Source organism: Carettochelys insculpta, chromosome 22 (genome assembly GCF_033958435.1).
Source record: "Carettochelys insculpta isolate YL-2023 chromosome 22, ASM3395843v1, whole genome shotgun sequence".
Taxonomy (NCBI): Eukaryota; Metazoa; Chordata; order Testudines; family Carettochelyidae; genus Carettochelys; species Carettochelys insculpta.
The window spans coordinates 22,843,273-22,854,546 of record NC_134158.1 but is presented as its reverse complement, the minus strand read 5'-3'; positions in this window follow the sequence as shown (position 1 = coordinate 22,854,546).

Here is an 11,274-nt window from a genome sequence, read left to right as displayed (position 1 = left end):
AGGCTGCTGGCAGGAAATGGATTTGATTGGGTGGGGTGGGGTCAGATGGTCCTAGAGTGGGGCCTGTGGGGGGTGGGGGAGCTGGGTGTTAACCCTTTGCATGTGTCTGTGGTTGGTGGCAGCTAGGGGTAGCAGGATGGGGGGGCACAGGGCCAAGGGGGAGATGAAGTCCCCCCCACCTATCTGCTCCCTCTGCCTGAGGGACTGGCTGGGGAGGGGATGGAGCTGAGACCTGGCGAACTCAGCTCACCCATGGCCCAGCCACAGGGGCTGGGAGCAGGGAGCCCCCAGGCCGGGGCCTGAATTCACACCAGGGGCCCTGCTTGTCTCACGGATCACAACCGGGAATCACAGAGAAGAGACAGTGCAGACCTTGTACCCGCCCCCCCTGGCCCCAGGCAGCTGTCCCCGTCCCTGTCCCCCCCAACCCCAGGCAGCCCCTGACACTATCACCCTGACAGCCCGATCCTGGGGTAGCTGACGGAGCCAGGCGGCTGCCCCGAACCCTTCCCCAAGTTCCTGGCCCAGGCTGCCCACAAGGCCCTGGGAGAGACGCCAGGGTGGCTCCCGAAGGAGCTGGGAGACACTCAGAAGCCCCAGGCAGTGTTATGCTCCTGCCGGAGCTTCCCCCGTGCCCCTCTGGGGGTGAGGCTGCTGGCTCTGGCAGGGCAGTGGGGGCTAGTGGTGAGAGCTGGGGGGGGTCTCAGTATTGGCAGGTCCCACTGGGCATTAGGCACCCGCCCAAGGCTCTGGCCCGAAGAGACACTTGACCTGGCCAGGGCAGGATTCACACCTGCCGGTGCCATTCGCCTGCCCCGAGAGACGACTGCAGGCAGCCTGTGGGCCCCAGGTGGACAAGCTGGCAGGAGCTGGCCCAGGGCCCACCCTGAACCAGACCCTCACCCAGCCCCGGCCCCAGGGCCCACCCTGAACCAGATCCCCCCATCCCAGCCCCAGGCAGCCGCTGACTTCACCGGAATATGATTTTGGCACGTGGCCAAGGACCGCTGCTTGTGGGGGGGGGGGGCAGCTGGGTGTGGGGTAGGAGACAGTGCAAGGGGGGGTGGGGGCTGGAGGAGGGGTTGTGAGCTGGGGCGGGTGGGATCCAGCTGGGGGAGGGGGAGGGGATGGTGCAGGACAGTGTGGGGGCTGGAGGAGGGGTTGTGAGCTGCGGGGGTGGGGCCCAGCTGGAGGCCTGGGGGGGGGGGGGGTGAAGGGTCTGCAAGGGAGTGGGGGGTGTGGTGCCAGAAGCAGGTCCTGGTGCTGCACTGCCTCTGGCTCTGGCAAATCCTCTTGGCCCCTAGCGGCTGGACTCCAGCCGACTGGCACTGCCCCACCCCCAGCAGAACTTTTCGGCTCCTATCGGCTGCTGTCCTGGAGTGGGCATGTGGGCAGGAGAACAGGGGGTTATGGGGTGACAGGGACCCAGCGTAGAACAGGCAGCACAGGGACCAGAGGCATCAGTACAATCCAGCTGGGAGAGAGGGGCCCAGAGGGGTCCCTGAGCTGGGCCCTGGCCCCTTCCTCCCTCTGCAGCCAGCCCAGACCGACCACCTTCCAACTGCCCAGCTCCAACTCAGACTGGCCAGGCCCCTGCGCCCGCCTTGGCCTGTTTCCGGGAGGAAAGGGCTCCCCTGGGTGCCTGGGTAACAGGGCGCCTGGAACTACCATTACCTACCTGGGAGACGTCATCACACAGACGCTCCCATCACCACCACGCACTGATGATGTGCCTAGAGAAACTGAGGCACAACCCGGTGTTCCTGCCAGGCACCAGGAACCACGTGTGACCCAAGCAGGGGAATAACCTCACCCCCTCAGTCGGTCTCAGTGCGGCCTCAGGTGGGAGGGGTGGGGCCAGAGTGTGGCCTCCCCCAGCCCTGAGTGCTCCTGCTGCCCTGGGTGGGCAAGAATTTGTGATGGAGACCAGTGATAGCGTCAGGGGTCCCCAGGCTGTACCCAGGGCTTGGCCAGGCCCTACAGGGGTGGTGAGAGGGAATCCTGACCCCTCTGAGCCATGGGGAGCCCCCCTCGCCTCTTGCCCCCACCTCCTGCTCCCATTGAATAAACCCCTTGTATAAAGCCCTCTGAGCTAGTGGCTTTTTGGAGTTTCCCTGCCCATGGCCCTGGGGACCCTGCTGCAGACACTGCGGGCAGTGGTGGGTTGGGGTGTGGGGGGGACCCTGCTGCAGACACGGGGCAGTGGAGGGGGACAGGAGCAGTCAGGGACTGGCCCGTGTGCGGAGTCTGGGGGCCTCGTTGCCCCCTGGGCTGGCGGGAGGGCGACGGGATCCCCCGGGGCTCGGGGTGTCTCCGCGGGGCCCCCAGGCTGGGGCTGGCAGCTCGGGTCATGCTCGGGGCGGAGCTGGTGTCGCTCCAGCAGGGGGCGCCCCCGGCCTGTGCCAGCCGCACGCGCGTTCCCCAGTTGGAGCCGGCGGGGCCCGGCCCCGCCCCGCCCCTCCCGTGTGAGCGGTCCCGGCTCCGCCCACTCCGGTGCGTGCAGCTTTGGCCCCGCCCCCTCCGCGCTGGTCAGGGGCGGGGCTTGCGGGGGCTGGTGACCTCCCCGCTCGGGCGGGGCGGAGCTGCTGGCTCCTCGGGGCGCCCCCGCCCCTTGCACAGGCCGGACTCCTGGGTTCTCTCCCCGGCGCCGGGAGGGGAACGTGCCGCTGTTCCGAACGGGGGGAGGGGGCTAATCCCGTGGGAGGTTCCCAGCTCCTCCCCCCGCGCCTGTCCCCGCCCAGTGCCGTCGGGGGGGGGGGAAGAGGGAAACTGAGGCAGCGGGCCGCGCAGGGCTGTGCTCGCGCATCGGTAGCGGTCCCACTGTGGCCAGGCCGGGAATCACACCCCTCTCGCGGGGCTTCTCCAATCGAGGGTCACTCCAGCACCAGGGCACTTCGCTGCCTGGGCACTCGGCCTCGGGCCGGGCCGCCACCTCCAGCCCCCCCTTCCAGGGCCCAGCCTGTCTCACAGTGATGGCCCGGCAAGGTCTGTGTATGGAAATAAATCCTCCGGCCCTGGCTCGGGCTCTTGCTCTGCCAGCGGCCCCCTTGCTGGGCTCGGGAACCTCCCCTGGGTGTGCAAACATCCCCTTCTCCGGGCAGGAGTGGAACCTAGTCCCACCTGACAGTGGTCCCAGCCAAGGCCCCTCTACCCACCGCTGGGGCTGCTCTTTCCTCTGTGCTGCAGCTTTCCCTGGGCACGTCCTGCCTCGTCTCACGTTCCCGAGGCTTTCCCTGTGCTTTCACCTTCCGCCTCCCTCTCCGTCCCGGGCAGAGCCCGGCTGGGGGTTCTCCCCACTGCCGCCTGGCTCCTCGCGGGAGGTCTGAGGTCTCTCCCAGGCACGGCTTCTCCTTTCGTTTGTGAGGCCAAGCCCCAGGCTCTTCAGCCCAGGGGCAAGTCCCCTCTTCCAGCTCTGCTCAGCCCTGTACCGCTCCTGAGGTTCTTACCCCCAGTTTCACAGCTGGATCCCAGAGGGGCTGAGGACACACACAGGCTCCACTGGCTGGATCTGGAGCTGGCTTGTGATGGTGACACAGGTTCAGGGCCTGCCTCATGCCAAGCTGAGCAGTGTGGTGAGGGGCCTGGAGTAACCCCACTGCCGAAGGGAGGGAGGTGGAGGTGTCAGGACTCTGGGAGCTGCAGGGCTGGTGTGTTCTGCTGTGGGAAGTGGAGCTGAAGAGCAAAGGGGCCATGGGATGGAGCCTGCAGGATGCTCTCTGTGTGCCAGAGGGGCTGGAGCCTCCTGCCAGAAATGCTCTAGGTTCAAGGCCCTCTCTGGGGAGCCTCTTCCTGGGGGGGGGTCACTGAGGAGCCATCTCTGTCCCAGGGCTGGGATCTGGGGATGGGAGAAGCTCTCAGCCAGGCTATGGATCAGGGATCCCATTTCCCCCACCAACAGACCCACATGCAGGGCCGTTCCTGGAAGGACACAGGGCCAGGGGCAACCCCACCCCAGACACCCTCAGCTCACCCCTTTCCCAAGCTCTGCCCCATGTCATCCCCCTTCGCCCTCGTCCCCTCCAGCCCCTGGAGTGATGCAGCCGAGGGTACAGGTCCTGGCACGCCAGCAGCAGGGCTCACCTCCCCCATCACCCTGCAGGTGGTAGGAGCTGGAGTGTCCTGGCCACCTGCTCCATCTTCTCAGCCCCCTGTGCCCCACATGCCCCGAGCAGTCACTGGCTCTTACCACCATGAAGGAATGAGGTCTCACTGCCCTGCCTCTGAGACCCAGCATCCCCTGGCTGGACTGGATGAGGTGACCTGGCCCCACTGCTGCAGGCTGCCCCCATAAGGGGAGGCTGGGACAGAGCCCAGCAGACAGCTGGGCAGGAGGCTCCTCTTCATTGTACACAAACCGAGCTTGTAGAGGGGCCATGGGCAGCGCACAGGGCAGGAGGTGAAGCTGCCTAGAGCCTCTGGGCGAACCCCAGTGGCTCCACAGTGGAGCTCTGCGAGCTGCAGCCAGGTGAGGAGAGAGCGCTTGGCCTAGGAGCAGGGGAATGGGCTAGGGTCAGGCCAAGCAAAGGGGGAAGCTTTCCTGCTGGTGATGAAGGGCTCTGGGGGCAGAGGGAAGGAACCTGCTCCACAGAGAGGGGAGAGCGTTTCTGCCAGGGCCGGGGGCTCCCTTTCCCTGCTGCTGGCTTGTGATGGAGTGGGGGGGGGTGCATGTGTGAGTCAGGCTGGATGTCCGAGGCAAGCAGCAGCTCCCAGTGGCTAAGGATGACCCTGGGGCTACAACAGGCAGATAACACCTCTGCCTAAACAAAGAGCAGGGAGGAGCTGAGCTGGGTTTTAAATCGGGGGCGGCAGTTGGAGGCGAGGAAAAGGGAGAGCTGGAAGGCAGCCAGCCTGAGGAGGGGGAAAGCTACACCCCAGAGGGGCACCCCTCGGGGTCTTCCCCCCAGGACAGGTTGGAAGGACTGTCTCTGGCGGCTATGCTGTTGCTTCTGTGAGAAACTGGACATCTGTTGCCTAATAAACCTGCTGTTGTGCCTGCTGAGTGAGAGTCTCTCCTGCCAGCGGGCGGGGTGCAGTGCAGGGGGACCCCTGAACCCCATCACACTGGTGTCAGGAGTGGGATGCACTGCACCCACGGATGAGCTCCCAGCAGTGGCTAACTGAGCACCGAAGAAGGAAGAAGTCTCACAAGAGTCAGAGGGAGAACAGAGCCATTCCTGCAGCTGCTGCTGGTGAGTGGATACCCCGGGAGATAGCGGGGAGATGGATTATACCCGACTCCTGAAGGCAGAGCTAGCGGGGCTGTGCAGAGAGAGGGGCCTGACCGTGGGGAAGGCAACCAAGGCCCAGCTGATTGCACAGCTGGAAGAGAATGACCGATCCGGGGGGGCAGAGCCTGTCCCGGCAAAAAGTGGCCGGTCAGCCTCGGGAAGCATTTCGGATTCTCCGACAGGAGCGGGGGCTCGACGCCGTCAAACAGACGCGGTGCCCGCCAGGTCGCGCTCAGCTAGCGGTGGTCCATCGCGGGCAGAGTCCCCCACCGCAGAGCTGCAACGGCTGGAACTCAAGGTGAAATTAAAGGAACTGGAGCACCAGGAACGGGAAAGAGAGCGTGAGCGCCAGGAACGGGAAAGAAAGCGTGAGCACGAGCGCCAGGAACGAGAAAGAGAGCGTGAGCACGAGCGCCAGCTACAAGAGACACAGCGGGAGGAGAAAAAACGAGAACGGAAGGAGAGAGAGCGAGAGCGGGAGCATAAGCGAACCATGGCAGAGGCGAGACGCCAAGAGGCCCCAGCTGCGGTAAGCGGGGAGAGGGCCAGACGGCTCGGGGTGGCCAGTCACTTGAAGACGCGTGTGCTGGCCCAGTGTCAGGACCCAGGGGACATGGACGAGTTCCTTACCGCCTTCGAGCGAGCCTGTGAGTTGCATGAGGTTCCCCCAGATGAGTGGCTCCGGCACCTCACCCCCTTGCTGGGCCGGAAGGGCGCAGCGGTGCTCAGCCAGCTGGTGGGGCTGCAGCCTGGGGACTATGAACGGTTCAAACAGGCCCTGCTGCATAAGTTCGGGCTGACTCCGGAGATGTACAAGAAGAAGTTCCAGGAGGCGCAGAAGAGGCCAGAGGAAACCCACGTAAATACAACTGCCCGCCTGAAGCAATACTACCAGAAGTGGGCATTCGGAATGGAAGTCCAGTCCGTAGAGGACCTGATCGAGCTGGCGGTCGTGGAGCGATTCTACAAGATGTGCGCACCTGACCTGAGGGTGTGGCTCGTGGACCGGAAGCCAGGGGACTCACATGATGCAGGAAAACTGGCAGATGACTTCACAAACAGCCGGGCCAGGTTTAAAAGTGAGCCCCACAAAGAGAGGGAGTCTCGGAGAGAGAGGGAGTCCCGGAGGGAGAGGAAGTCCTGGAGAAACCGAAAATCTCAGAGAGACCGGTCCCTAACTGTACGACAGAGGGGACCACTTCTTGGGCAAGCCCAGGAAAGAGGGGCCAGCCACCCACCCCCCAGAGAGCCAAACAAAACCCGGACAGAGCAGCCGGCCCGAGGGACACAACCAGACCCAGGCTGTTACCGCTGTGGGCGAAAGGGGCATAAAGCAGCCCAGTGCCCCAGGCTCCCAGACAGGTTGAGCAGGCCGGGGGGTCATGAAGTCAACTGGGTGGGGTCCCAAAAGTCAGAGGGGCTGGCGGCCAAGGCGGGTGGTGCTGACAATGGGCACTCGGCTTGGGCCGAATCCGCCCCACAGACCAGCTCCTCAGGGGGACCAAATGCTCAGAGGCCAGTTTACAGAGTGGGGGCGGCAATGCCTCTGTGGAGCAAGTGTCTCAAACACCTCGAGGTAGACGGGAAAAAGGTCACGGGGTTCTGGAACACAGGCGCTGACGTGACGCTGGCCCGACCCGGGGTGGTGGCAGCGGGCTGCATGATACCCGATTCCCACCTGACAATAACAGGAATTAATGGGACCCCTTTCAAGGTGCCCATGGCGAGGGTGCACCTAAAATGGGGGAAGAAGGAAGGCCCCAAGGAAGTGGGCGTGCACAGCCATTTGCCGGCAGATGTACTGATGGGGGCTAACCTGGAGAACTGGCAAGGTAAACGCCCTCGTGCCCTGGTCCTAACCCGTAGCCAAAGAAAACGAGGGGTGCGCTCCCCAGATTCAGGGGTACAGGCCCAGCCAAAGCCACAGGGGCCAACCCTAAGAGAAAGGGGGCCCCCAAAAACCAGATCTCACAGGCCAGGGATGCTGGAGCCAGGCAGGGATGGGGAAGTAGCATCCGCTCCTGCCCGAGCGGAAAAATTCCAGGCAGAGCAGCAGAGAGACCCCTCCTTGCAGAAGCTGAGAGAACTGGCCAGTCTCAGCCCAGCTCCACAGCTGGGGGAGGGCTGCAGGGAGAGATTCCTGTGGGAAAAGGGATTCCTGTACCGGGAATGGGCTCCCAGACGCAAAGCGGAGCCATGGAAGGTCCAGAGGCAACTGGTGGTTCCCCAAAAGTACCGGCGCAGGCTGCTGTACCTAGCCCATTATGTCCCGCTCGCAGGACACCAGGGGATCCACCGCACCAGGAGAAGGTTGTTACAAAACTTTTTCTGGCCAGGGATCTTTGCAGCTGTCCGTCTGTATTGCCTGTCCTGCGATCCCTGCCAGAGGGTGGGGAAGAGCCGGGACAAGGGGAAAGCTGCCTTGAGGCCACTGCCCATCATAGAGGAGCCTTTCCAGAAAGTGGCTATAAACATAGTGGGCCCCTTCAGCAAGGCAACGCGTTCGGGGAAGAAATATATTTTGGTAGTGGTAAATTTTGCCACGCGATACCCAGAAGCTGTGGCCTTGACCTCTGTCGACGCTGACACCGTGGCTGATGCACTGCTGTCCATTTTCAGCAGAGTGGGGTTCCCCAAGAAGGTCCTCACAAATCAGGGGTCCAACTTCATGTCGGCCCTACTGCAAAGCTTGTGGGACAAGTGTGGGGTCCGGCACACCTGGGCCACAGCCTACCACCCGCAAACCAATGGGCTGGTGGAGAGGTTCAATGGGACTCTAAAGCAGATGCTGAGAACCTTCATGAATCAATACCCCCATAACTGGGACAAGTACTTACCCCACCTGCTGTTTGCATACAGGGAGGTGCCCCAGGGATCCACGGGGTTCTCCCCGTTTGAGCTGCTGTATGGAAGGAGGGTACGGGGACCCTTGGACTTGCTCAGAGAAGAGTGGGAGGGAACGGCCTCTCCTGAAGGGGAGTCAGTGGTACAGTATGTACTGACCTTCCGGGAAAAACTCACCAAGCTCATGGGCCTGGCCAGGGAGAACCTCTCCATGGCCCAAAGGAAGCAAAAGGTCTGGTATGACCGTAACGCCAGGGCCCGAGCCTATGCCACCGGGGATCAAGTGATGGTCCTTATACCTGTGCGGCGGAACAAGCTGCAAGCGGCCTGGAATGGGCCCTTCAAGGTCGTCAAACAGCTAAATAACGTAAATTATGTGGTGAAACTGTCAAACCGGGCCCACAGCCACCGGGTCTATCATGTGAACATGATGAAACCTTACTGGGACAGGCAGAACTTGGTGCTGGCCGTGTGCAGACACTGGGAGGGGCAGGGGGATGATCCCTTGGTGAATTTACTCACAAGGACTGGAGCCGGCTCCTTGCTGAAGTCTATTCCCCTCTCAGACCAGCTGACCCCTGCCCAGCAGACGGAGATCAAGGAGGTGCTGCATTTGCATCAACAGCTGTTCTCGAACAGACCCGGACGCACTGACCTGGCTGTCCACCGAATAGAGACAGGCACCCACGCCCCTATCAAGTGTGTGCCATTCAGAGCCACAGGGAGGACGGCTCAGGACATAGAGCGGGAGGTTAAAGACATGCTGGCTCTGGGGGTGATCCAACCCTCGTCCAGCCCCTGGGCCTCTCCCGTGGTGTTAGTCCCTAAAAAAGATGGGTCTGTTCGGTTTTGTGTGGACTATCGCAAGCTTAACGCCATCACTGTCTCGGACGCCTACCCCATGCCCAGGCCTAATAACCTTTTAAACAAGCTGGGGGAAGCCCGTTACCTCACCACCATAGACCTCACCAAGGGGTACTGGCAAGTGCCATTAAACCAAGATGCCCGGCTAAAGTCGGCTTTCATCACTCCTGTGGGGCTCTACGAGTTCTTGGTCCTGCCCTTTGGCCTCAAGGGGGCACCCGCTACCTTCCATCGTCTGGTGGACCAGCTACTGAAAGGGATGGAGAGCTTTGCCCTGGCTTACATGGACGACATTTGCATCTTCAGCCAGAGGTGGGAGGACCATGTGTCCCAGGTCAAGCAGGTGCTGGACCGACTCCAGAAGGCCGGTCTAACTATCAAGGCAGGGAAGTGCAAGGTGGGAATGGCTAAGGTAACCTACCTGGGCCACAAGGTGGGCAGCGGCTGCTTAAAGCCAGAGCCAGCTAAAGTGAAGGCTGTCAGAGATTGGCCAACACCCCAAACTAAGAAGCAGGTCCAGGCCTTCATTGGGATGGCGGGGTACTACCGGAGGTTTGTGCCCCACTTTAGCTCCATCGCAGCCCCTCACGGAGCTGTGTAAAAAGGAAAAGCCTAACAAGGTGGTCTGGACCAAGCAGTGCCAAGAGGCCCTCTGCGCGCTGAAGAAGGCTCTGGTCAGGGCCCCAGTGCTGGCAAATCCAAACTTCAACAAGCCCTTCCTGGTGTTCACCGATGCCTCGGACGTGGGGCTGGGGGCGGTGCTAATGCAGGTGACTAACAAAGGGGAAAAACACCCCATCGTGTACCTAAGTAAAAAGCTGCTGCCCCGGGAGCAGAACTACGCAGCCATAAAAAAGGAATGTCTGGCCATGGTGTGGGCGCTGGGGAAGCTGCAGCCGTACCTGTTTGGACGGCGTTTCGCCGTGTACACCGATCACTCACCCCTAACCTGGCTGCATCACATGAAAGGGGCCAACGCCAAGCTCCTGCGGTGGAGTCTGCTCCTGCAGGACTACAACATGAAGGTGGTCCACGTCAAGGGGAACAACAACACCATAGCCAATGCCCTGTCACGCAGGGAGGGCCCCGAACTTCCCCAGGTCACTGGCTAAGTGACCCCGCTCAGTGCGGTCTGGAAGGGGGAAAAAATGTGATGGAGTGGGGGGGGGGGTGCATGTGTGAGTCAGGCTGGATGTCCGAGGCAAGCAGCAGCTCCCAGTGGCTAAGGATGACCCTGGGGCTACAACTGGCAGATAACACCTCTGCCTGAACAAAGAGCAGGGAGGAGCTGAGCTGGGTTTTAAATCGGGGGCGGCAGTTGGAGGCGAGGAAAAGGGAGAGCTGGAAGGCAGCCAGCCTGAGGAGGGGGAAAGCTACACCCCAGAGGGGCACCCCTCGGGGTCTTCCCCCCAGGACAGGTTGGAAGGACTGTCTCTGGCTGCTATGCTGTTGCTTCTATGAGAAACTGGACATCTGTTGCCTAATAAACCTGCTGTTGTGCCTGCTGAGTGAGAGTCTCTCCTGCCAGCGGGCGGGGTGCAGTGCAGGGGGACCCCTGAACCCCATCACACGGCTCCCCACACCCAGACAGCTGGAGGAGGTCTGGGAGTCGCTGGCTCTCAGCAGCAGCCCTTGCAGGGCCCAGGCACGTCCTCTGCCTGCAAGGAGAGGAGAACTCCTCAGTGTGTGTGTGTGTGTGTTCAGTGATCTGGGCCCAGTGCCCGGAGCAGTGGTGCCCCAAACACACAGACCAGGTAAGGGTTGAAGCACCAGCCGGGTTTATTCTCAGGTAGGGTACGAGCAGGAGTTAGGGACACAGCACTGTACTGGTGCACCCCACATATGTAGCTGCCCCCTCGGTCAGGACCTCAAGCGGCTGCACAGCCCTCAGGGTCGGTGAACTCCGCAGAGGGGCCGCAGAGCCCCAGGGGCAGCAGGGAGGGCAGCAGGACCCCAGGGGAAGCTGGAGCTGGCAGGGTTGGCAGGATCGCAGTGGGGCAGCTGGAGGCCAGACAAGAGGTTGGTGGAGTCAGCAGTGGGGCTGGGCCCAGGCCTAGGGCAGCTGGGTGGAAAGCCTAGCACAGTGCTCCATTCCCTGTGAGCCGAGCACCTGGATGTCTGCCCAGGAGGGAGTCAAAGGCCGAGAGCAGGGTGTGCAGCTCCCCTCTAACCACCAGGGCTGTGGTCCCTGCTCACCTCCTGCAGGAGCTGCAGCCTCCCAGCTGGGCGGTGCACGTCCGTTCTGACACTCCCTGCCCCAGGCCATTCAGCTGTCCCCTCCCAGCCACACCCCAGGAGCAGCGTTCCCATAAGCCAAGGGCTTGAGCTGCCCCCCCAG